The sequence below is a fragment of the Camelus ferus genome, chromosome 6 (genome assembly GCF_009834535.1).
Source record: "Camelus ferus isolate YT-003-E chromosome 6, BCGSAC_Cfer_1.0, whole genome shotgun sequence".
Taxonomy (NCBI): domain Eukaryota; kingdom Metazoa; phylum Chordata; class Mammalia; order Artiodactyla; family Camelidae; genus Camelus; species Camelus ferus.
In genome coordinates, this window is record NC_045701.1 from 33,159,412 (window position 1) to 33,185,616 (window position 26,205).

The following is a 26,205-nucleotide window of genomic DNA, read 5'->3' on the forward strand; positions in this document are numbered from 1 at the left end:
TAAAACCCCCCAAAAAAGTGACAAATACGAAAGAAAATAAAATTTTGACATGACTGATGGTAGTGCCCATCTCCATGAAACAGACTTTTCCACTTCGTACTCTGGCGTGTGTGTATTCTAAAATTGCCTTCAGCAACACCAATGAGACGACTTGCTAGAAAAGTCCAGGCACCTGACTTTCCAAATACATAAATCTAAATGCAACGGGTCACCTCGAGCAGGCACAGAAATCATTTCACTAGGGCAGATTTAATGTTGAGAAAAATCACAAATGGGGCTCCAGTAGAAAATGAGTTTGCTCATAAATATAAAAACTTATTTAGTATTCAAAAAAATCTACTTTCCAACAAAGAAATTCACATTTTCCTAAGAGCCCTGAAACGCTTGACAAATTCTTTGCTTCGCTCCCCACCTGAACCACAAAATAATTAGGAAGCACCTGAACGGTGATGTGAGTGCTGAGCCAAACTTCCTCTGTGATGACACTGTTCCAGATGGCACCTGAGGCCGTCAGGTGCTTCTTACGTTGGGAATTAGTCAAGGACATTACGTAAGGCTGCTCCTCTCCTGTACCTACGCTAACTTTAGAAAGCCATTTTGAAGGCATACGTCCTTTTCTTATGACGGGAATGCTCCCTGTGTGCCTGGGAAGTAAGAGTCAATGTTGTTCTTTATCCCTTTATTACTGGGAATAGTGAACAAAGGACAAGTTACTGAGTTCAGGTCCACAGAGTGAGACCAAATAAAGATTCCCTCGAGGACCCAGAACTGCAAACTCCAGTGGTTTCAAGTAGCCATCTTTTAGAGATGTGTATACCACTCCGTGATGGAAAAATTAGAGTCCCAGGCTTAAGGCACCATTATTCATTATTGTAAAACTGCAGGATGCTTTCTTGCACAATTTGGTTCAACTAACGACAAGATGAAAAAAAGCATTTCTAAGCTACATGGTCAAAAGATTGATCAGATCCTGGGTTCAGAAATTAGTGGAAAACGCATGAGCCATTATTGAATTCCATGGGCCACAGAGGCTCTTCTCCAGATGACAGAAATCTTCTAAAGTTAATACTCTACTGAGTTACTACTGGATTGTGAATTTCCCTACTGTGACCAGAAAAACGTATTCAGTGCATTGTTCTCTATTACATCCCAGAGCTACAGCAACCACTCATCCAGCCCCGACATGTTTTTCCCTTTTTGAGGGGTATTCCATTTGATTTTGCTGATTTTGCTTGGTGGCCCCTAAAATGTACATATCTGGCATTTCAGGCAGTGTTAACAGCTTCTAAGCTTTAATTAATCACACATTTTGAACAGCAGTGACTGTTTTATGGGGGGAAAAAGCTATTGCATAAACATCGAGATTCAAATTCTGGTCTTGCTATTTACTGGCTTTGAGATTTGGAGCAGATCACTCACATAATAAGAGTTGGGAAGCAAGGGAGATGATTTCTAAGGTCACCAGTGATTCTGTGTATGTGACGAGAAATGTTAAAAGATGAGCCTAGAACAGCAGTTCTCAAGTTTTTTTGGTCTCAGGACCCCTTTATATTCTTAGAGGTTATTGAATACGTCAAAGAGTTTACCTTAGAAAATTCTAGAAAACTTAAGAATATATACACACACATTCCAAGAGCCAACACATGGCCTCTAGAAAACTCCACTGAAACATAAAAAATAGTAGTAAAAGAGGTAAATAATGTCTTAGTACTCTAATGAAAATTGTTTTGACTTCATAGACGTACTCACTGGGTCTTGGAAACCCTCAGGCATCCTCATACCATACTTTGAGAACCACTAGCCTCAGGTATCTTAACATACGGAAAGCAAGGAAGCTGTCAAAAACCACTAGAATCATAACCAAAGGATCCAGAAACCAGCACAAAGGGACTCCCACTGGCCAAAGACGGGACAATTTTAGTGCCAAAAATAAATGCAATGGATTAAAACAGCAATATATTTAAATTCACGAATTCCTTAAAAATCACATACCTCTGGTCACTCTCTCCGTCTCTCTCCATGGTTACCTTCTGAAGGCATTACTAATTAGTTGGCTAGTGGAGCCAATGACAGTTGACCCTTGAACAACAGAGGTTTGAACTATGCAGGTCCACGTATATGCAGATTTCTTTCAACAGCAAATACTACAGTACTACACGATCTGCTATTGGTTGAATCTGCTGATGGGGAGGGTCAGACTATAAGTCATACATAAATTGACAGGTTCACAAAACGTCAGCACCCCTAACCCCCACATTGTTCAAGGGTCGACTGTAATTAAAACTTGATAAATAAAGGGAAACAATCAGGCATATTTCCTGTCTTTCCTATATAAATTGTGCCTCAGGAGAACCAAGTAGCTAATTAGCAGAAGTTTCTCTTTATAGAAGTATTCTTAGCTAATACATGAATGATGGAAATAAAGATTTTACAACCCCTAACGAATTGATTAGACAGCCGTGATCAGCATTCACTGTTAACATCTCTCTCTCTCATACACACACACAGAAGAAACTGATGTTAAGTGCCTCCTGATGAGAGTACACAACACACTCATAGTATTCTTGAAAAAAAAAATGGAAACAATTTGATCAGCCTCTAGATGTGACTACAAATTCACAAGTGACACAGTGGCTAGTGGAGTATGTTAAACAGAGGAATATTTAACATTTAACTCCCTGGGATGTAATTGGCAAAATCCAGTCTCTAGACCAGAATAAACTGTCTGGTTTGGCAAAAAAATAAATTGCAAGGAAGAGGTAGTGAAGGGTGAAAATACAGATAAAATGGACTAAAAAGGCATGTCAATCAACCGCACTGTATGGACCTTATTTGGATCCTGATACAAACAAACTGACAAGCAAGGAGGAAAACAGATAAATCTGAACACTGACCGGATGTTCCATATTTGATTATCTTAGAGAATTTCAGTATGATAATGATATTATAGTATTAAAAGAAAAAAAGAGCCCTTTTCTCTCAGAGATGTGTACAGAAATACTTACTAATGAGATAATAGGGTATCAGAGATCTGTTTCAGAATAGTCCAGGGTTGGGGAAAAGAGGCTGGGGTCTAAATGAAGCAAGACGGCTATATATGAAAATGAACATATGTATGTACATGCATGACTGGGACATTGTGCTGTACACCAGACACTGACACACTGTAACTGACTGTACTTCAAAAAAAAAAAAAAAGATGGCTATAAACTGACCATTGTTAAAGCTGAGAGAGAGGCACAAAGGGTCCATTATAATATTCTATTTCTGTACATGTTTGAAATCTTCCACACCAGAAAAATAAAACAAAAGTGGCCGTGAAAACGTCTGCTTGTCTTCTCCAGCGATTCTGTGAGCCGGGAGGGCAAGACCTCTCCGCCACCCAGCACTCAGCAACACGGTGCACACGGCACGTGTCCAGGACACCCCATGGTCCAGGCCACCAGCCCAAGATCTGAGAGATGACCTGTGATGGGGCGGGTTCAGCAAAGAAGTCCTGATCCCGCTGTCTCTGACCCTGAGACATTTTTCCAACAGAGCAGGAACCAGCACTACATTTACAGTATGATCCCAACCAAGAAATATAAGCAAAAACCCAACACAGAAAAGGGTGTAACAACTCTTCGCAGATACACATGTGAAAACAGTAAGCTTTTTTTTTTTTTTTAACCTCCTGGGTATAGGGACTATGGGAGTTTACTTTACTTCTGTTTCTCTGAATTTTCCAAATGTTCTGCAATTGCTGTATTATCTTAAATGTGGGCAGAAACCTAATCAACTATTTTTTAAGTCATTTATAATATCAAAACTCTATAGCTAGCTATTTTTAAATAGTAAGAGTATTGTATCTGTTTTATTCCTGTGACCCGTTATGGTTCAGATAAAGGGAAAATATTATAATAATGAAGAAAATATTGAAAACTATCATTAAGGGATTTTCAGTTAAATTATGAAAGCAATAGAAAAACACCCTTTTAATATTTGGGAAGAGGAGGATATCCTTCATTACCTTTTCCTCTGTAAAATAAAGATGCTATTTTTTTATTTTTAAATCACATCTGGACAACCTACCCTGAGAAGATCTCTTGAGGTTCTTCTAAAACCTCAGTTTCAGCACAGGAAGCTGGGGGCAAACAGGGATGTCTGAGACCTACTGAAACACCTTCTGCCCAGATACTGGACAAGTCTGGACATATACATCTATATATCTATGTATCACCAGATACTCTGTTCGCCCCCACCCCCTCCCACTCCCTTCTATCAGTTCAAGGAAGGGTACAGGAAATTTTGTTTAAGGCCAAGATGCCACACCACAAGGTAACGTCGTAATCTCTGAAGGAAGATGTGTCCCACAAACAAAGACAGATTTTTTTCTTTTTTAGAGAAAACGTTCCTTTCAGCTAAAGATTCTTAAAGAACTAGGCAACAGCTTAGAATCCTATGCTTGCTTCGATTATTTCACTCAGAAAATAAATGAAAGAAATATGCACCAGTATCTATTAATAATTGAACACGAAAAAAGAAAAACGTTGGCAATTTGGCGTAGATAATTGGTAAGTTTTCCACGTGGGTCTAATTAAACTTGACTTAGACTGCACCCTGCCTTTTTTTTTTTTTTCTTTTTAGCCCTGCTATTAAATAAACAAACAACAACAAGGAAAAAAAAAGCTGAAACTGCCACTTCTCTTGTACTTTATATATATCGGGGGAGGTTGTACTCAAAGAGAGGGGAAAAGTTAAAATGACTCAATATCTGGCATTGTAAGCTTGTAGTTAAAGAGCACTAGCCTTCCACCAGTCTGCCGTTTGTTAGCTTTGTGACTTTGAGCAAGCTGTTTAACCTCTTTGAGCAGCATGGGTTCCTCCTCTATAAAATAAAGAGTGGGAGTGTCACAGGGCTGTTGTAATAACTGAGATGAGAAGTGGAAAAATGTTTAGGGTGAAGCCTAACACATACATGCTTTATAAATGCTACCAACTATTGTTATTATAACTTAAGACACCTTTTTTCTAATCTCCTCTCTTTTCCTTCCTTTTTTCATCCAAGAAACAAAGATTCTACAAATGCCTAATTCTTTAGCCTCATCAGTGAATACTGTAATCTATTTTAAACCTGGACTCTTCTATTTTCCCCAGAGTAGAAATTAACTTTTTCTCTAGGAAAAAAACAAAAGAAAAGATGGAGTTAGATTTCTCTTTACTTTGTGCCAGTCGCGAATGGTAACAGATTCCTAACTCCCTGAAACAAAAAAGAATCACACTTTCTGAGATACTAGGCACTCCTGAGAATTAGAGAGTGATTCCCCAATCTCCCAAAATCCTAACTTGAATTAGGAATCTAGTTTCCAATTACACTAATTCTCTCCTGGCTCTTTTGAGGAAAAAAAGTCTTTCAGCCAATTCATACCAATAAGAATGATGGGCAGAAATTCACATGATTCTACAAAAAAGGAACACAAGTCTTAAGAATAGTGGCATGCCATTTGCAGCAACATGGATGGACCTGGAGATCATCATTCTAAGTGAGGTAAGCCAGAAAGAGAAAGAAAAATATTACACATTATATTACTTGTATGTGGATCTTTAAAAAAAAAAAGGCATAAATGAATTTGTTTACAAAACAGTAACAGACTCACAGACACAGAAAACAAATTCATGGTTACCAGGGGGAAAGGGGTAGGTAGGGATAAAATGGGAGTTCGAGATTTGTAGATAGTAAACAAGTTTCTTCTGTACAGCACAGGGAACTATACTCAATATTTTATAGTAACTTATAATAAAAACGAACATGAAAACAAATATATGTGTGTGTATATATGAATAAGCATGAAACTGACACAACATTGTAAACTGATTATACTTCAATTAAAAAATAAAAAGAACACTGGCATGCCACACAGAACTTTCACTTAAAAGAAAATTCTAGGTGTGCTTTACTATCAGAGAGACTTCCGGATGATGAAACAGGACATAGAAAAGATGGCTGAAATCATAAAATAATCCTAAGACACACAAAACTAAAACAAAACAAAACACCCAAGATGATATTCCAGGCCCCAAGCAGTGGGAAAGGGGAGATGGAATGAGATTCATACATGCTTCAGGCTTTAAAAACCTGGGAATTAGTATGAGAGCTAAAAGCAAGGCTAATGAGACTTGCCTTGAAGTGAAGTTGGCAGATAAAGGAGATGAAAGAAATCTGAGGTGAGTGCTGCCCAGATGTACAGTGTATGGTGCTGACTAAGCAGTGAAAGGTTTATGGGGAATTAACACAAACAGTCCAGTAATGGCAGAATCAACAGCCTAGTGGATTAGACATTAGGTATCTCTGATTGCATATGTCTGCACCCAAGCTGAAGTGCATGTAATGGGCAAATTTTTATTCACCAGAATTCTTAGAAAACAGGCAGCATTTATCTGTGCTCATGGTTAAGGTATAATGTGAGGATTCCTCCTCCCACCGCTGCCCCAGTGTGGGTAGAACTTTGATTGATATTCGAGTGAGAAAGAATTATGAGGTGGGGTAGAATCAGTCAAGCTGGGGAAGGATCACATGTGTCAAACTGTGAACCGTCAAACCTTCAGAGAAGCCTCTCTGATGGGACACGGTTTCCCATGGAAACCGGTGTGGGAAGAAGCACTGCACTTAGGACGCACGTGAGTGACACCGAGATGCACGTCAGGACACGAAGCTCAGAGGCAGAGGGAGGTGTGAGCAAGGAAGACACAGAAACGTGTAGAATCATGAGAAGGCTCTGGGTTGAGCCACATCTCCAAAGGGCAGAGAAAACCAGCTGCTACTCAGTTACCAAGATAAAAGGTTGATGGTATAAGGAAAGGAAAGAACATTAAAAGATGGAGATTCCATAGGAATCTAAAAGTCATGGTCACTTGACTGAGGGAGGCTCTGGGACCACAGAGCACCTCAAGGACTCGCCAGGCTGTCAGGTACCCGGGGAGGGGAACTTACCAGAGCACTTATTAGATCTGATTGCTTCTCCCAGCCTTGGATCACCGCCGGCAGGTGAGCAGGGGCAGACGACAGCACGCCGCTGAGATTTCCAGCTGTGAGACCAAACTGCCTGGGTCTGAACCTCAGCTTGCCATCCGCTAGCTCACACTCAGCGCCTGCTCTGTCTGCTCAGACATCCATCCCTGAACTTCCCCTCTGTCCAAGTTCTCTTGGGTGTGGGTCACTACGTGGTCTTCTCGACAACAGACAATTTAATTATCCTCTGCCCCCTTCTCAGCAATTTCAGAAAACATATTCTTCACCTGATCTTTGGATGGATTCCTTTCTATTTTGTAATCATGGTGCTGCATTACTCCTTTTATTCTTTTTTTGCATGATTTCTTGATTTAATTTTATTTATTTTTTTACTTTAGTTTGTGGGGGTAATTAGGTTTATTAATTTACTTAAATGGTGGTACTGGGGATTGAACCCAGGACCTCATGCATGCTAAGCACACACTCTACCTCTGAGCTATACCCTCCCCCTCGCATGATTTCTTTATTCTCTCATCCTTCCTGCAGTGTCCACAAGCAAGACTCCCAGAAATTCTCCATACATCTAGGACCTCAGCCACCGCTAGTGGCTTCTTCTCATTTGCCTACAACTCAGTTCTCACACAGCTAAATGCGGAGCGCCCACCCCAGGCCTCCACAGCAACGCACTACAACCTGAGCTTCCACGAGGCCCGGGGGCCTCTGAGCCCAGGCTCTTCTCTCACTCTTTTCCAGATGCAGTCTCAAAACTATGACCTTTAATAGTACGGGAGGCTCTAATTATCCCTGGAATCCCAGACTCTCCTGGTTTCCCAAAGCCTGACCCAGAATCTAAGTAAAAATGAGCAGATGTACCATCCGACCATCACGGGGCAGCAATGTGGTAAAACAGAAGGGGCCAAACCTCTCAACCTATGTTCTTCTATAACATCACCACCAGGATTAGGGTGCCCTCCGGACACCACCCCCTTTCTCCTGTCTTTCCACATTCCTCCCTCCAGGGTGACTTTTCAGAGTCACACAGCTTGGTCTAGGAGGAAAATTCAGGTTCCAGAACCCAGAAAGCTGCAATCCTGGTCCCAATCTGTCAACACAAACTATATGGCCTGGGGACAGTCACCAAACTTCTCCAGGCTTCAGCTTCCTTCCATGTAATGCTTTGGGATGCTGAGATCAATTTCCTGCCAGCTGTAACACTATGATTCTCAAGTCCCCACTTATTCTTTATTCTTTGGCCTACGTATAGAGAACTACCATGACGTGAAAATCGTGAGGTGCAACTCCTGTAGGAGATAAGCTCTTTACCGATGAACTTCTTTAATGTGGATCTTGCTGGCCAGCTACCCGGCCCTGTAAGAATAATTACCATCAATGGCCTACTGTGTCCCAGGCAACGCCCATGGCAGTTTACAAATTCAACAGAGACTTCCTAAAGGATGTGAGGGCGGCTAGGCTCCTTAGCTGCAACTCAGCTCGGTCCCCTTCTGTTCTGTTGAGCCCAGGAAGCCATGTTTGATGGATTACACCTTATCTCCCACTCTACAAGCTTCAAAAGACCTAGTAAAGATGTACACAGGAGCATGGGAGGAATGGATAAGCCGCAAGATGACTTGTGTCTAGAATGAACTAAGGCTTTCAAAAAAAAATTGTAAGAACAAAGCAGGTAGTTTCAGTATTTCGAAAGCAAGAAAAAATGATCAAGGCAGGGCCAAAACGACTACTTGGGTACAACAGGATAAAACAGCAGATGTCAGGGACACGCAGTGCTCATCAGCAACACTTTGTTCTCTTTATTGGAGAAAAAAAATGAAGCAATCCTTAAAGGCCCGAAGCCCCAGAGAGGAGAAGCCAAGTCTCCAGTCTCTTGAATACACCAGGGTCCAAAGGAGCTTGCAGATGCTTAAGCCTTGAGTTGGGTAAAGTGATTCTTGTTTTGTGAACAATTTGGGAAAAAATAAAATAAAAATAAAACCCAAGGTTTCTCACAATCTTAATCTATAAATCTACAGAAGAGCGAACTTACTAAGGTACACAAACAACAGATACAAAAGAGTAAGAGAAAGAAAAGATCTGGCATCATGTTGGACTTGGCTTTGGCCTCACTGGGCAGAGAAACATGGATGAGATGCAGGGAAAGGGAAGAGAGGCACTGGGGTGGGGCAAAGTCCAGGCAAGGGCAGGGATGAATAGAGAGGTTCCTTGGGGAAGAATGAAGACGCAGACCACCAGAGAGCCCAGAGGGGCCGGGGGGCAGCAGAGCCGCCCTGGGCTGGAAGGTGTTTTGTGCCGGGGCAGGTCTCCGGGTGTCGCAGGACTTCTCCCACTACCTTCCCTCACCACCCTCAGCCTGAGAACGCGGACACTCTTGCCCCGTGCCCTGTCTTGATTCAATCTTTCCAGAATCAGTAACCAAAAGATGCTATGGCTGAAAGCCCACGTGCTTGATTTTTTTTTTTTTTTTTTGAGTCTAGACTTCTGCATCCTGATTACTTGGTGAGGGTTTTTATCACAACCTTCAGTTGTTTTGAGATGATCACATTTAGCATCTTATGAAACCCCAAACCCAAGTGCTTTTTCTTTCCTGGTGAGCCTTCCAAGCCCTCTTCCCTCTCAAGTATAAGCAAAGCTGGTTCAATGCCTTACCATTCAGAGAAGAAATTTTTGAGCTCTCAGATTACTGCGTATAAACTACAGACTGGGAGGCCTTCTCAGACTCAGTTACTGCCAAAGCACGACACACGGTACAAACGACAACAGATGTCGCTAACACAGCTTCCTACTTACCCTTCCTTCCAAGCTCGTCACAGTGAGAGCCACAAGGGAGTCACTTTAACTTGGCCTCCTCTTAGAGGTTTTGATCACACCATCGGTCACATTCAGAAGCAACATGACCATGGAAGGCAAAGGAGCACCAAATCCTCCCAGCAACTGAAGATTCTATGAACGCAAGAGGTTTAAGTGATATACATTTTCTGTAGTACCACAGAGTGATTTAAGGCACAATTTTCCTAATATCACTCTCAGGACACACTGCAAAATCAGAGAGAGGCTCCAAACCACTTAAATATACTATCCCAGCTGAATTTCCATTGAAATCAAAGGTAAGGAGGTTAAGAGGAAGTGGACAGCCTGTTCTTATGAAACAGCCAACTCAATTACAAATGATGCCCCACCCTGGCCAAAGTCTTCCTTTCCTCTTCATCCTGCTATCAGCAAGGGAGGGGGGACATAGGGGGATAAATTAGGAGTGTGAGATTTGCAGATACTAACTACTACATATAAATATATAAAATAGGTAAACAACAAAGTCCTACTGTACAGGTAACTATATTTAGTGCCTTGTAACAGCCTATAATGAAAAAGAATATATATGTGTGTAACTGAATCATTACATTGTACACCAGCAATTAACACATCATTGTAAACTGACTATACTTCAATTTTTAAAAAAGCATAATAATGTTAAAAAAAAAAAAAAAAAAAGAATCATCACTCTGGTCTCCATTCTCTTGCCTGTCTCACCTCCAACAAAACCTCTCCTGTCTGTCCTCTACCTGAGTCCCACCACCCAAACATCCCACCTCTGACCACAATATCCTCAGCTTCGGGTCCCTCATTCAAACCTCCTTCACTGTGCTGCACCATGTGGGCCTCATATGAGTTTCATTCCACACCCCTTCTGACTCAGCTTTCTTTCTAAAGGCCGACATTTCCACAGCACATCTTCCATATCACCCTCCTCAAGTGCCCTCAACCTCTCTCCATCACCCTTTTGTCCTTCCTCTTCTGCCAAACCCCAGCCCGACACTTACGGTAGCTCTGTCTGTGCCCACAACTGAGCACCTGGGCACTGGACACTCACCCTGCATCCGTGAGCGCCAACTACAAATGAGTCAGTCCTCCACCACGCTGGGTGATCCCAGTGCTCGCGTCTCCCACTCACTCCCCCCACTTTCCTCCACTCTCATCTCACTTTCAAACAACCACCTCTTCTGACAGCCACACCACCACCACCACACCTGCCCCCATTCTCAGATGACCTTGCCTCCTAACACAGAAATGGAACCCATCACATAGCAACTCGCCAGTATCAGACTAACTTCCTACCAACCTTCAGCTCCTGCCCTCCTCTTGCATCCTGCTGCTTCCCCTCATCCAAGGTCAAGCTCTCCACCAGGGTCTAGATCCCACTTCACCTCACCTTCAGACTCACATCATCAATTACTCCTTATCTTTTCTCTCCTGTTTATTCAATCGACATCTCCCTTTCAACCAGATCCTTCTCATCAGTACTTGAACATACTCAGGTCCTGTTTCAAAGCACTCCACCCTCAACCTCACATGTTTCTAGCTGGTGGCTTACCTCCCCGCTTCCGACAAAAGACAAAGTAAAAACTGTCCTCCTTGGGTATCTCCCATTTTTCTATCTCCCATTCATTTTTCAACCCATTCCAAATGGCATGGCTCCATCATTCCCTGAAACAGGTCCAGGCCAGATCAATAACGATCTCCTTGTTGCCAAATTCAAAGGAGAATTTATTTATTTATTTATTCTTTCTCTTATTGGACATCCTGCTGGTATTTGGCAATGTCGATCCATCTCTCCCTGAAGCCCTCCTTACTTTGGCCGCTACAACCAAAGCTCTTCTTCCTGCCATCATGGTTCCCTTCTCCTTGTAGGCCTGTCCTCCTCTACCTATTCTTTTAAGAGTTCAAACTCTTCAAAGCTTGAACCTAGATCTCCCTCGCTTTCTGCTCTGTATCAGCAACAGGCAAAAGCCCAAGTATTCATAGGGACAAGCAGGTAATACAGTTATGTGAAACAAAGTTGACTTTCACTTCCCACTGAGGGGGACAACCTAAAACATGACAAACTGGGCAGGATAGCTGGCAAGAACATAGGCATCAGGGTAACATGGCAGTGGGGACAGGTACAGCCGATAATAAAATGGAGAGGAGAGCAGGTGCTCCTACTCAAACAACAACTACTTAGCTCAAGCCAGAAGTCCTGATTTATACATGAAAACTCACGCTTTTTAAATTCTGGCAATTAAGATTTCCTTCTGGTGCAAAGCAAAGAAATCCTGGGATACACCAAAAGGAGAATTGATCGGCTCATTTAACTGCAAAGCCTAGAGGTACAGCCTGACACTGGGTTTAATCAACGTGATCAGGACCAGTTTCTCTGTCTGGATTCTTTGTGTCCCTAATTCTCAGGTAAGATCTACCCCACGGCAGCACGGCACTTGCTAGACCTCCTGACCACATCCTGCCAGGTTTAAGCAGAAAACAAGGAAGATGCTCTTTCAAGAGCTCCCCCCAACCCCACCCCAGTCTCAAAATTCCCCGATTGGGCCAGCTCGGACTACAAGGCCATTCTTGAACCAATCATTGCGGCTGGACAACTGCGGAATGACTGGCCAGCCCCGAGTCACATGCTTTGTTCAGAGTCAGGGGAAGAACTTTATCTAAGCAGAAGGTCGGAGATTGGAGAATAGGGAATTTCTTAAAAGGAAATTAAGGTGCTGCCATCAGGAGAGAAAGTATATTTGGGGCAGCCAAAAAACCCATAAACATGCTACAGCAGCTTGTTCAAATATTTTAAAAACACTACGCAGGCCAAATAAAACAGGTTTGCTGGCTGAAGGTGGCTTGTCAACCTACAGTTCCAATCCTCCTTCCTCTACTTGTTTCCTAGGTGATCTCATCCAAGCCTGAGCCTTCATGTACCATCTCTATACCAAAAATGCCACATTTTTATCCCTGACTCACAAATTCAACTGCCTACTCAACATCTTCACTTGGCTGCCTCAAACTCATCCCAAATTCAGTTTGCTCAAGATGAAATTAATGGTCTCCCCACCCTACACTCCTCTCCCACCCAAAGTAGTCTTACTCAGAGTTCTTATCTGGGGCGGGGGGTGGAGGGGAACCTAAGAGGCGGCAAGACCAACATGACTGGGGTCCTGCAAGAAAAATAAAATCTTTCGGAAAGTCAACTGTCAGTCAACTGAAATTCGTTTGTTACTTCAAATATCTCAGAAAGACATCTGATAGCTTAATTCATTTAAATTTACAATTTTCATGTTCCAGCTCCCAATTTTTTTCAATTTATTTTTAAGACACATAGAAATAAAATATCATAACTAACAAAGGCAGGAAAATTGTCAAGGGACCTTGAAAGGTGCTCTTGCTTGCATGTTTGTTAACACAGCTGTAGTTGTCTAGCAAACATAACCGATTTGATCCTGACAACAACCCAGGAGGTTGGTAAGGAAAATTATTACCATATTTCACCAGATCTAAGAAATCACTGACTGTAAGATGCACCATTTTATGCACTACTGTATTAAACAAAAACACCACAAAGTAAACCACACATATAATGCACTATGAAATGCATCTTGTTTTCAAATAAAAATGTATGTCTTATGCACCCCAGTGTTCCTAGCATCACTATTTACAATAGCCAAGACATGGAAGCAACCTAAATGTCCATTGACAGATGACTGGATAAAGAAGTTGTGGTATATAAAGACAATGGAATACTATTCGGCCATAAAAAAGAATGAAATAACGCCATTTGCAGCAACATGGAGGGGCCTCAAGATTATGATACTAACTTAAGTAAGTCAGACAGAGAAAGACAAATACCATATGATATCACTTACATGTGGAATTTTTTTAAATGACACAAATAACATTATTTACAAAACAGAAACAGACTCACAAACAGAAAAAAAAAGAAAACTTATTAGGTTACCAAAGGGAAAGGGGAGAAGGAATAAATTAGGAGTTTGGGATTAGCAGATACAAACTACTATATAAAAAATAGTTAAACAACAAGATCTTATTATATACGTATAGCACAGGGAACTATATTCAATAGCTTATAACAACCTATAATGAAAAATAATATGAAAAAGAATGTGTATATATATATATATATAACTGAATCACTATGCTGCACACCAGAAGCTAATACAACATTGTAAAGCAACTATACTTCAAAAAAAAAAAGTACATCTTAGAATCTTTGAAAAACATTATCATAAGCCTCACTTTTCAGATAAGGAACCAGAGGCTCAGACACCTGCTTGAATTTTTAATTAGTAAGATGAAGAATAGATTTGAACCCATAGGATCAGTTTCCTAATCTGTCTTTCCCTGAGTTTAGCCCCTAGGTCTGAATGATCTTGAAAATTTCTTCTGGGGCTCCCAATGCTTTTCTGATACAAAGGTGGTAAAGGAAATCAGAACTGAGTCAACTCAAAATGCTTTTAAATTAACATGGATTCTAAGATGGAATAATTAAGGCCTTGACTTTTCTCTAACTCCTAGACAGCCTGGGAAAGACTTCAAACATAAAGAGTAATATATGCCAGGTGTGTAAGCAAAAGATTACATCATTCATTTCACAGCTAACTCGGTAGGGCTGACACAAAACTTACAGTTGACTATTAATTTTAAGCATGAATCACAAGACGATATTCACTTGTGAGGGGATATTACTGGGTATCTAGTTAAGATAAGACTTTCATTCTTTTATAATAAAATATGCCTATTTAATGATTTTGTTTGTTTCTTTGCTTCAAAAATAACCATTTGGAAAGGTGCCACGTTCTACCTACTTCTTGCAAAGCAAAGGGGTAAGCCTAATAGTTCTAATCAGTCTGTGCAAGAAGTCTTCTGATTTCAACACTTAACATCCTTTAAAAAAAGATTTGCTACAAAAAGCCAAGAAATTTGGTGTGAGATCCGAATAAGACAGAATAGGCTTAATTTGTGACATTTTAAATTTTTAAATCTAATTGTTTTGCATTTTGTATCCCCCACAATACCTAATGCTGTGTCTTAAACATAGAAACTGCCTACTAAATACACATGGTGAGATACACAACAAGAAAAATGACAGTCCCTCTGTCCTCATAAAGGTTCCTTCTTCCTAAGGCTATGCTGGCTCTGGAGGAGGAGAAACAGTTTAGCAAATTCTTGGTGGTGCCTGCAGTGAGCCTATCGCTGTGCCAAGGGCACATCAAATTTAATACTGGAAATCCTCAAGGGGCAACAGTCTAATTAAGTATAAATATAAAAGATATGCAGGTGGCAAGGTTACCTTAAGTATGCTCAATAACCAGACAATATACTAAAACGTTTTAGCATCACATTCAAGCAGGGATGGATATAGAATCAGGAGAGTCGGTGTAGCCAGTTGCTGGATATGACCTTGGGCAAGTCACTTCTTGAAACATTTCCTTAATTATTCCCTAACCATCCCTCAAGGCAACTGCAAAAGAAATTAAGGCTAGAGGAAATCTTTTGCAAACCATCCAATACTATAGTATGTAAAGTATTTTAGGAGTAGTAAAATGTCCTATTGCCCAGAATATTTCAATGACTTCTTTTTGGGAGTCCCTTAAGCTAAAGTCAGAGGGCTCTTTCTAAAATGCAAACCCAATAGTTCATTCCCAGGTTTAATGACTCTTTACTGCCAAAGGATAAATTCTTAACCATTTAGCTTGGTAGATAAGGCTCTTCAAAAACTGACTCCTCTCCAGCCCCATCTGTCTCTACTTTTTTTTTTTTTTTTTTTTTGAAGTATAGTCAGTTATAATGTGTCGATTTCTGGTGTATAGCATAATGTTTCAGTCATATATATATATATATATATATATACACATACATTTGTTTTCATATTCTTTTTCATTATAGGTTTCTGGCTTTACTTTTCAAAGACCACAGCAAGGACACAACTGCTTTCTGATCACATTCTCTTCCACATTTCTCTACCTTTGCATTCTTGGGGAAGTTTCTGGCTGTGATTTTCCTACCACACCCAGGACTCCACAGCCTGGCTCATATACCACCTTCCACATCATTATGAATCTCGAGCTTCTCCAGGGCAAGGAGAGCCAATGCTGCCTCCTTCTCCATTCCTCGCACCAAGCCAGTCTACAGCAAGCAGCTCAGTAAATGTTCCTGGAGCGACTGGCAAGGGAGATCCTCATTTGCATAACACATAAAGATGGTACCAAGGAAAGAATCTCAAGGGAAGGCTGTCAATGAAAAAAATGCTTAGAGGCCCTAATAAAAATACTGTAGGTACACATCTCTTATCCAAATCCCTTATGGCCAGAAATATCTGGGAATGCAAACATGCTGACATTTTGGAAATGTAATATGTACCTTTCACTCCCCGTGGGCTGTAGGTCAGGACCCCGTACTCAAACACAGTAATACTTCTGCAGCAAAGCTTACAAATTACCCCCCTGACTGAGCTAAATGAAGACTATAAACAGCCTCTTGTTCAGGAGAGCTATTACCAAATGGGTTACAAGAGCTTTCAGAGCAGTTGGGATTTCGGAATTAGAGAGCGAGGATGGGGAGTCCACCTCACCTGATTGGTGTCCATGGCTCCTTCATATCCATTTTCTCATTTGCTCAGAAATTCACTACGGCAGGACTGACCTGTGTTTAGGCAACAAATAAAAGTGGCCACGCACCCAAACAGCCACAGAGAGGCTACAAAATGTTCTGAGAAGAAGGGGTTCAGAGGTACACGCAAATAGTCTTCATCACTGGCAACTGGAGATGTTCTTAGAACATTAAGTGAAAAAAAAAAAAAAAACAGTAATAATTGCCAGACCCAGCACTGAAGGACCAGGTGGGAGAAAGCAGTGATACCCAGTGCAGGAAATGCATGAACGACTGTGTGAATAAAGACCATTAGGAACTCCCGCCACTGATTTCTAAATGGTTCTCCAACTGTGGGGGCAGAAATGTACACATACAAACAATGACACTCAGAAGCCAAAATCAAGCTGTCCCAGACCAACACAACTTGCTTCTGTATTGAAATAGAAACAGCAGTGCATGCCACCTGCTCTCCAGAGCTGCAGGGAAGAAAGAATTATACTTTTTGCAAATATTATAAATATATACATACACACACACACATATATATATTTTAAACAACCAGAAAGACTCCCATTAATGCCTTGCATGAAAAATTTGCTTTAGAACCAAGTGCTTTCCTTTCTTAAAAAAAGTATTAAATAAGCAGAAAGAGGAAAGATTACATAATCCCATTTCCAATGAATCCTACCACCTGGACACCGTATTGTGGTGACCTATGAATCTAAATTTCTTATTTCAGGGAGGGAGGGAATGCTGCCTCAGAACATTTACAGTGGGCATCTCAATTCTGTCACACACCAGCGGCAGGCAGTAACAGCCAGAGCTACTATTTACCCCACTGAGCCTTCACAACACACAAGGCAGGGTGTTGAGCCCTTTCAAAGTCTCAACTGTTCCTTGCATTAATAAAATAACCTACCTTATAGGCTATCATCTCATTTTACACCTAAGAAACTGGATCTTTCAATAAAGATCCCAGAGCTTTTAAGAAGGAAAGCCAGATGACTGCAATGTCATCTCTTGCCAATTACTTGGTTTCTATTCTGAAAATAATGGCACAGTTCATTCTCCATAGCACACACTTCTATCCCCTACTATATATACGTCTTTTTCATTATGTATATAGCAGAAACAACTCCCCTGTTCACACCTAATGCTTTTCTCATATATCCCAGCTAAACAATGTGTTCTCTATTCCTTCTTAGAAGTTCTCTTTGAATGTGCCCCATCCATCTATCCCCTTTTGGGTACCTATCACATACCAGGCACCATGCTGAAGATACAAGATGTGCAAGTCACAGTCCCATCCCTCAGATGTTCAGTCTACATGGCATAGAAGCAGCACAGACCAACTCTGCCCCAGGGTATAAGTTCTGTGGTCACAGAAGGTGTCAAACAGGTGGTGTCTGAAGAATGATTGCAAAGATATATGATGGACAGGAGGAGAAAGGCATTTTAAAGACTAAAGAATGAAAATGAATGATGCTACTGGGGTACTTCATATCATTCAGAATAGTATCAAATGACAATGGAGAGAGAAAGCCGGGAAAGAAGGATGGAGCCGGCCAATGGAGAAGCAAAGGTCAAACACGTCCCAGTCCACCAAGACCAGACTTCTGCACCTGTCTGAGCTCAGCACCCAAGACAGTGGCCTGCCCTATGGGGAAAAGGGAGGAGTCAGGGCAGCCAGGGGCAAGGGAAGCCACGGTGCTCATCGACCCTCCAGGAGAGCCTGGCCATCTCTTTCCAGCTCTCTTCTTAGCTCCTTTATTCTTACCCTAAGTTCTGTGGATTCTAAGTACTACTGTCTTGCTTTCATTTTTATTTTTTGAAGCCAGTATCTGCCAGTTAATCATGACTCTGAGACCTTGAGTCAAGGATAGGATGCTGTTCCATCAAAGGTTCTTCATCCTGAGGGTCAGCTCCAAGGTCAGCCCAGAAAAGAAAGAAATGCTTACGGAGCTGGGCAGGAGAGGAGAGAACTGATTTTAAATAGACAGATTTTAAAGAGAAATAGGTAGATCACAGATCACCAGTTACAGAGAGCATCAATAGCCTCCTAAGCGCCGGGTCACAGTGAGGACTGGCAGCGCTGGTGGGTTCTTAACTGCGCCTCCTGGGCCTTTAGAGCAATAATCCCCATGTGTTCTCCATTCCTCGTCTGATTTGTGGCCTCCCATCCCTCTTCAAAAGAAAAAAGGAAATTCTGTTGCTATATAAGGTGTTATTTTTAATTAAAGTGGATTTAAATTAACTGTTATGAGAATTTCCTGACACCCTATATGACAATTAAACACATCCTGACTTCCTACACAAACTCAGAGTGAAAACTGATGATTCCAAGGACTCGCCCTACATAATGACAAGGTTGACTGGAGGAAGGACAGTGTGTTTCAACACAAATACAATCTCCTCCAAGTGGAAATTTGGCCAGAACTCATAAAATATGGGGACACTTCAAAATCATTTACTCATACATATAAATACTGTTGAATTCAGTAAATATTACTCACAGAGCTACAAGTTGTTATATTAATTTGGGAACAAGACAAAGTCATTGCTTGGTTCTCCCCTTGTACAGACCAATTTAAAGCTTTGGTTACCATAAAGCAAGGAACCAACTTCTAGGAGAGAATGACCTTAAACTGAAAGTTAGATTTGAAAGAAAAGAATCTTAGAAGTATTTTAAAGTTCTAGAAAATCACAGTGAGTTGAGGAACAAAGGGCTGGAATTAAGAGTCCCAGGTTTACTACCGATTCACGCTAGAAATGCACAGCCTTGGGGTCCTCATCTGTAACATCCAGTATTGAGGAAGCCTCAGGTATTCATTGAAGTGAGCACCTTATTCCCAAAACAAGAGGCTTCTTAAGACAAAACCAAACCAAACCAATTAAAACAAAAAAACTTCGAGGAAAACTTCTGAGGATAAAAAGAACTTTAGACACTTGCACCTCTAAGATAACACAGGTGAGAGCACCTCTAAGATAACACAGGTGAGAGCTGCCGGAGACAACAGCCGGACCATGACCTACATCCTCGTTACACATCCAGGAACTAGTCATCCAGTTACACCCACTTGAAAAATAAAGACGTGGCGGAACTTTTTACTCCTCCTATCACAGTGTATATCTTGTGTTTACTCAGTGCCCTAGAAAATTTCAAATACAAAGCACCATTTATAAGTTCCTTTCTTTTGGCAGGAGGTGACTAGTACGTTCAGGTGTCCCCTGGCCAGGTCCAAATCTGAGGTGTTCAAGCCACACATGCGCATGGGATCGTGTAATCTGCTAGGAAAGCACGGAAAGAGGCCCAGTCAGGTTCTCACAGGCACTGGGGCCGAGCGCGCCTTAGCGACACCTGGCTCTTCACACCTGCTCTAGAATGCTCTGTAGGAATTAAATGTGGTAGGAAAATGAGTGCCTTACGGGGGGGGGGGGGGTTGTTCATTAAAACGTCCTCACAGTTTTTCTCAGAGCCCTCATTTTATCTGGGGAAAACTGTGAGTATGAATGAAATAAAATTCTAATCTGTTTTAGGGAATGGTTTGGTTATCTGGTTACCCACAGCCCAGGGCTGTGCCCTGAAAACCAAGGCTGAGCAGGATGTAAGGTGCTAAGAATAAAGAAACCACCAACCGAAGAAGCCATTCTGCTCTATAGTCTCAAGAGGAGCCCGGAGGCTTCTCTGCTACAGCTCCGAGCAAGAAAAATCAGCAGCAGCTTCCACGTTGCACGCACGCAGCTTCTAGACAGCACTCCCAGCTCAGTGGGCGGGGCTGGCTCACTGGGGTCCGAGGGTCAGGAAGGGTGAGAACAAGCCTCTGGGATGGCCAAGTGTATTTCTGTGTCTCTCCCAGACCCTTCACATCTCAGGGCTGGCTGGATGCCCCAGTGCTTATCTGAAAGCACCATGCCCAGAGCACTCTTTTCAGGGAGTAATCTCTGAAGGTCTTGACTAGACACCAAAGCCACCAATCCACTCTGTGTCGGAGAAAACTAGTGGGTGATTTTCTCTCAAGATCAGGATCGTATAAAAATATATACCACATCTTCTTTATCCAGTCATCTGTTGGTGGACACTTAGGTTGTTTCCACCTCTTGGCTTTTTTAAATAGTGCTGCTATGAATACTAGGGTGCTTGTATCTTTTTGAAATTGTCTCCTCCAGATATATGCCCAGGAGTGGGATTGCTACTCGGGCATAAAAAAGAATAAAGTAATGCCATTTTAGCAACATGGATGGACCTCCAGATCGTCATACTAAGTCAGAAAGAGAAAGAAAAATACCCTATGATATTACTTATATGTGGAATCTTAAAAAAAAAGGGGGGGGGCACAAATGAACTTATTTACAAGACAGACAGGCTCACAGACATAGAAAATAAACTTATGATTACCAGGGGGAAAGGAGGTGGGAAGGGATAAATTGGGAGTTTGGGATTTGCAGATACACACTACTATATATAAAACAGATAAACAACAAGGTCCTACTGTATAGTACAGGGAACTATATTCAATATCTTTTAATACCCTATCATGAAAAAGAATACAAAAAGGAATATATGTATAAACGAATCACTATGCCATACACCAGAAATTACATTACAAATTGACTATACTTCAATTAAAAAAAAAAAACAGGAATGAATAAATAATAAAGAACTCAGCCATATTCTGCCTCCTCCAATCAGATTTTCTAAAAGTGCTCACAGAATCAAGTCTCCAATGGTGACAATCAATATCCATGAACACGTCTTTCCTGGGTGGCTGTTAGCCCACAACAAGGAAGAAAGAGCAGAGCAAAGCCTGCAGGTCAGACTGTCAGTCCTGGCAGGACGTGGGGCGGGACACGGAAAGGCCCTCCACCGCTGCCCAGAGCAGCAGGGCCTCAGAAATCATGTTTGGAAAAAAACAAGCCCCCTGAAGCCTGACTCTGGGTTCTCCTCCCCCCAGATCCCTACCAGGCAAGGACCCACCCAGATTCCAGGGTCTGCAACAGGACAGGGTGGAAACCAGACCTCTGCCATCAGCACGTGGTTCTCTGGAGGCAACAATTTTGTGATTCCTTCAACACTTATCAGAGGCGAGGCTGGGTGGGGAAAGGGAATGGCACTCGTGGCCCTGGGGTAAGCAGAGCTGAGCCTGCCTCCTCAGTCACGCTCGCTCTCTTCCCACATCTCTGACTTTTCATCTACAAAGTGTGAACACTCACAACAGTAAGCACTTCAGAGGTGACTGTAAAAATGAAAAGAATTCGTGAAAGTCAGGCTAATCTTTCAGCCCCTTCTAGGCAAGCCTTAGATAGAACGTTTTGTTTTTTCAGTCACCCACAAAGCCTCCTCCTTATTCACAGCACTGGGTTCTGAGATGTCTTTTGCTATTTCCCCAAATCAAATACATGCTCGAAGGGCATCTGGAAAGCCACTAAAAATATCCACAGCGATATACTCAAAGCAATTCCAAAAATGTTTTCGGCAATACTTTTGGAGTCGGTCTACAATCTTCCAGAGTGACTGCCCATAAAAGGCAAACATTTAGATGTGAAGTACTTTTAAGCTTTCAGGTTATCTTACCACCTTACAGTCGCCCTGAGCCACAGACTCTGGGGCTTCCCAACTTTTCAGCAAGTTCCCAACTAAAGGTTTTATGCCTCTGCATATGCTTGGCCCACCTCATCCTGCTGTGCCTCCTGCAGGGAGGGATCTCCAAAAAAAATGTCTGAGAATATAAACTGATCTCACTGACAGGTGACTCCCATCATTACAGATTTCAAGGATTTTTTCATAGATGATTTCACTTTGTTTTCAAAAGTAAAACAAACAACACAATTGAAAATTAGGCAAGAGACGCAAACAGGCACTTGACAAAAGAGGATATTCAAGTGCAAAGACACGGAGCTTCAAATGGTGATAAGGGAAATACAAATTACAACCGAAATGAGAGACCTCCATATGAACATCAGAACAGCTAAAATTGAAATGACTTACCAAACTAAGTATTGGCAAGGATGTGAAGTAACGGAACTCTCACTCACACCAGACGGGAACACATGTTAGACTAAGCTGCCGTTACTAAAGGTGAACATATTCACATCAAAGGACCCAGGAATTACACACACACACACACACACACACCCCAGAAATGCATACCTATGTGTACAAAAACATATTGTTCACAGCAGCACTATTCATAATAGCCAAAAACTGGAAACAATCCCAAGGTCCATAATCGGTTATTGTGATATGTTTATACAATGGAATATAATCCAGCTACTGCTGCATGCACAAGGGGGATGAATCTCATAACGTTGAAGGAAAGAAGTCAGACATAAAAGAATACAAAAGTATGAGTGTATTTATATAAATCTCAAAAGCAGGCAAAGGTGCTCTATAGTCTTAGAAGTCAGGATGGTGCTCCTGAGGAGGAAGTAACGGGAAAGTACAGGCAGAAGGGGGGATTCCGGGCTGCTCGCGGCTCTCCCTCTCTTGACCTGTGTTAAGACTTAACGGATGTGTTCAGGGAACGGAAATTCACTATTACTGTATCCATGTAATATGTGCTTGTTTCTAGATGTTACATTTTAAAAAAATAATTTTTAAAATAAAAGTATAACCACCAAGATGTCTCCTCCTGTGCAAAGCCAAAGAGGGCAAACTGATTTAATGATCTACTGGCATAAACTTATTTAAGCAGTCACGGCCAGTATAAAGAGCAGTAGACACCAGGTCACGCTCCCCTCTCGTGCCTGCACTTGTGAGCCTGTGGTTCCGAGGGAGTCTGACTCCCCAGGTCTCAATATTCATGGATAAAAACAGCTGGGTAATTATGAGACTTAGATGAGGTACAATGAAGGGGAGGCTACAGCTCAGTGGGAGAGTGTGTGCTTAGCATGCACGAGGTCCTGGGTTCAATCCCCAGTACCTCCATTTAAAATACATAAATAAATAAACCGAGTTACCTCCCCCCTAAAAAAGATAGAACCAGAGATACGATGAGAGCACTTCGTATTTGTATGGACAGTTGGTGTTCCGACGTTGGTTCCTAGGACAGGAGCACGTAATCACAGCAGATGCAGCTGGAAAGCAGGGAGAACTGGAGGAGACGCAGGGAGGCTCTGAGGAGCTCCGGGGAGTTACTTTCAGGGGCCGAAGCATAGGTTCTTTGTGAAATTTCATTGAAGCTCCAACTGGAGTTATTGTAGTCTGCGTTCTCACAGCTGCATCACGGGAGCCACTCCGTAATAAGCTTTCCACCAGAAAGAGAGGGCTTTTCAGCTTACATTTGGAAATGACACCCACGCTTCATTTTGGAAGCATCAAATTTCCTTGACTCCCAGTTATGTCCTCATTCTCTCTGAAGCTTCTGTCTTCAGGGGACTTCCAGGTTCTTGGTGAGTCTCTCTCTAAATGTCTTAGGTCCCCTCTGGGTCCCAGGTTAGGAAGTAGGCCTGATGAGGCAAGGTAGTGCTTGGGAAAGCAGTCTTGGCCTCACCCTAACTCAGGGTTTCTTTAGGGCCTGGGGCCAAGCACCGGCAGCCTCAGAATCCTGGAAGCTGTGAGATGGGCAGAATCCCAGGCCCCACCCCAAATCCAGTGAATCAGAATCTGTGCCTTCACAGGATGCCCAGGTGATGTATGTGCACCTCAAGATTTAAGAGGCACTAGACCCAGCTCACACTGCCTGTCACTTGATAAACTGAGACTCAGGGCTAGAGGGCATAGCCTTGCCCAGGGGATAGAGTCCATTCCTGTGTGAATGGCCTCCCCCCAGGCTGGGCCTATCCCCATGAGCCATGTGCTGTGCCTGTTACTCTATTTCCAAATTTGGGGTCACAGTTTCCTGGAACTTGGGAGCAGGCAGAAAAGGGCATGGGGCAGGGGACAAAGGAGGTAGGGAGAAAGGACGATGGAGAGATATGTCTTGCCCTCATTTCTCTGCAGCTTTCAGGAAAGCCAGAGGGTGGAAGAGAAGGGCAACACTGGAGCTCTGAGCAGGGAGGGGAGTCTACTGAAGCTCGTCTTGTCCATCAGAGCAGGGACCCAGGTCCCTCCCAGCTCTGCGAGATGGCAGCTGCCGGACCTGACACAAGCCACGTGACCTCTCTCTGCCTCAGTTTTTCCAACTGTAAAATAGGGATAAGTAACAGTACAGAGCTCTGAGAGTGGCTGGGAGGATGAAAGGAACCAGTATCCATAAAGCACTTAGAACAATGTACTATGGGAGCACATAATCACCTCTAGGGAGATGTTATCCAAAGAATATACTGAAGTGAAAACGGAACAGACCAGATGGGAAGGGGAATCCCAGAAGAAAGCGGCTGTCCAGCGCAACGTATTTTTATTGATTCTCCCCATACACCAGACATGCGAGGCCTTGGAGATAGAAAAATGAAGAGCCCGCCTTTGGAGGGGTTCACGGTTGAGTGGGGTTTGACAGCAAGGCTGGTCATCAACAAGTTCAAGCTTTCCCTGTTCCACTTTTAAAAATCAACCTCCAGACAGACCTGGGTGTGTGTGGCTGGCAATGTCAGTGAAGGATCTGATTCAAAAGGAAAAGTCTCATTTTCTGTGGGTGAAATTGGGAGAAATGTCTACTTTATGAGCACTGAGCTCTTTATATAAGCACCAAATTTCTACCTCCAATGGAGTTTTTTTTCCCCCAACTATTGTTACAGTTGCATAAGGATTTCATTTTAAAAGGACGTACTTCAGGAACACCCAGCTTTACACACCTAGCTCCTTCTCAGCAGCAGGTCAGCTTCCTTACTGCTGCTTAATGACGGGGTAGCTTCAGTTCTTCAAGAATAATATTCACTTCTTAACCACTAGATAGTGCTGCCTGTCACTTGAGACTATGAGGCCACATTATTCCCGCACAGTCGAGAAACAAAAGACCAGCTTGGTGCTCTACAACCTCTCTGACCAACAGTGCTCGTGAAAGGTGACGCCAGGAGAACACACATATTCACTTGCCTCAGAAATCAGATCGTTCCCGCTTCCACCTTCGGGAAGGGCAGTGCCGTGCCGGCGAGGCCCGGGGTACCAGGCTTCAACCCGGCATCTTGCCTCTGATTACTTGATGTTGGTGCAGCATCAGTTTGGACGCTCAGGCCCTGGCCCTGTGACACAGTGAACAAGCCCCTCTTCTTCGGAGCCACCAGGCAAGAAAGACCCACCCCTGCCAGTGCACCCCACAGTCAAACAAGGTGACACAGGGCCTCACAGGTGAAATGAGCACCCTGAGGAAAGCGATGAAGTTTAGGCTGTGAAGACGGGAAACTGGTTTGATTTTACAGCACTTGTGGTTTTGTTAAAAATCTGACAAACTATTTGCGAGTCATTCCCCCACCCCCCAGAGGAAAGTGCAAAGGCTCCATCAACTTAACCGAAACATAAACACAATCTCTTATTTCTCCCCCTTCGGATGATGACAAAGGAGAAAGAACAAAAGTTAACAGGCCACCACACACTTCGTGTAACCCTGAGAGGATGCCATCACCTATGCCAGCACTGCAGAGTGGCGGTCCATGCTTACGGCAGCCCACCATTCCTAAAGCGCAAATGCTCTCACAGGTGCTATTTATTTGAGCTTCAAACCCAGCCCAGGAGGCAGGCCAGCCGGCAGGGACTGGTCCCAGAGAGCAAGAGAGGAAACTGAGGCTTGGTGAGGGCAGCGACCCAGGCTCTAGGCGGGAGAATTACAGCCAGTGCCAGGATTTAGTTCCCAGTTCCTCCTCTTTGGCTGTTCCCCATTCACCTAATTCAACTGAATCTTTCCAGAGTT

General features: G+C 42.6%; 1 protein-coding gene across 4 annotated transcripts in view; it reads right to left on the bottom strand.

Annotated features, from left to right (window-relative positions):
* Positions 1-26,205, bottom strand: part of STXBP6 (syntaxin binding protein 6) — a 222,443-nt gene that overhangs the window by 187,656 nt on the left and 8,582 nt on the right. The window lies entirely within an intron of this gene.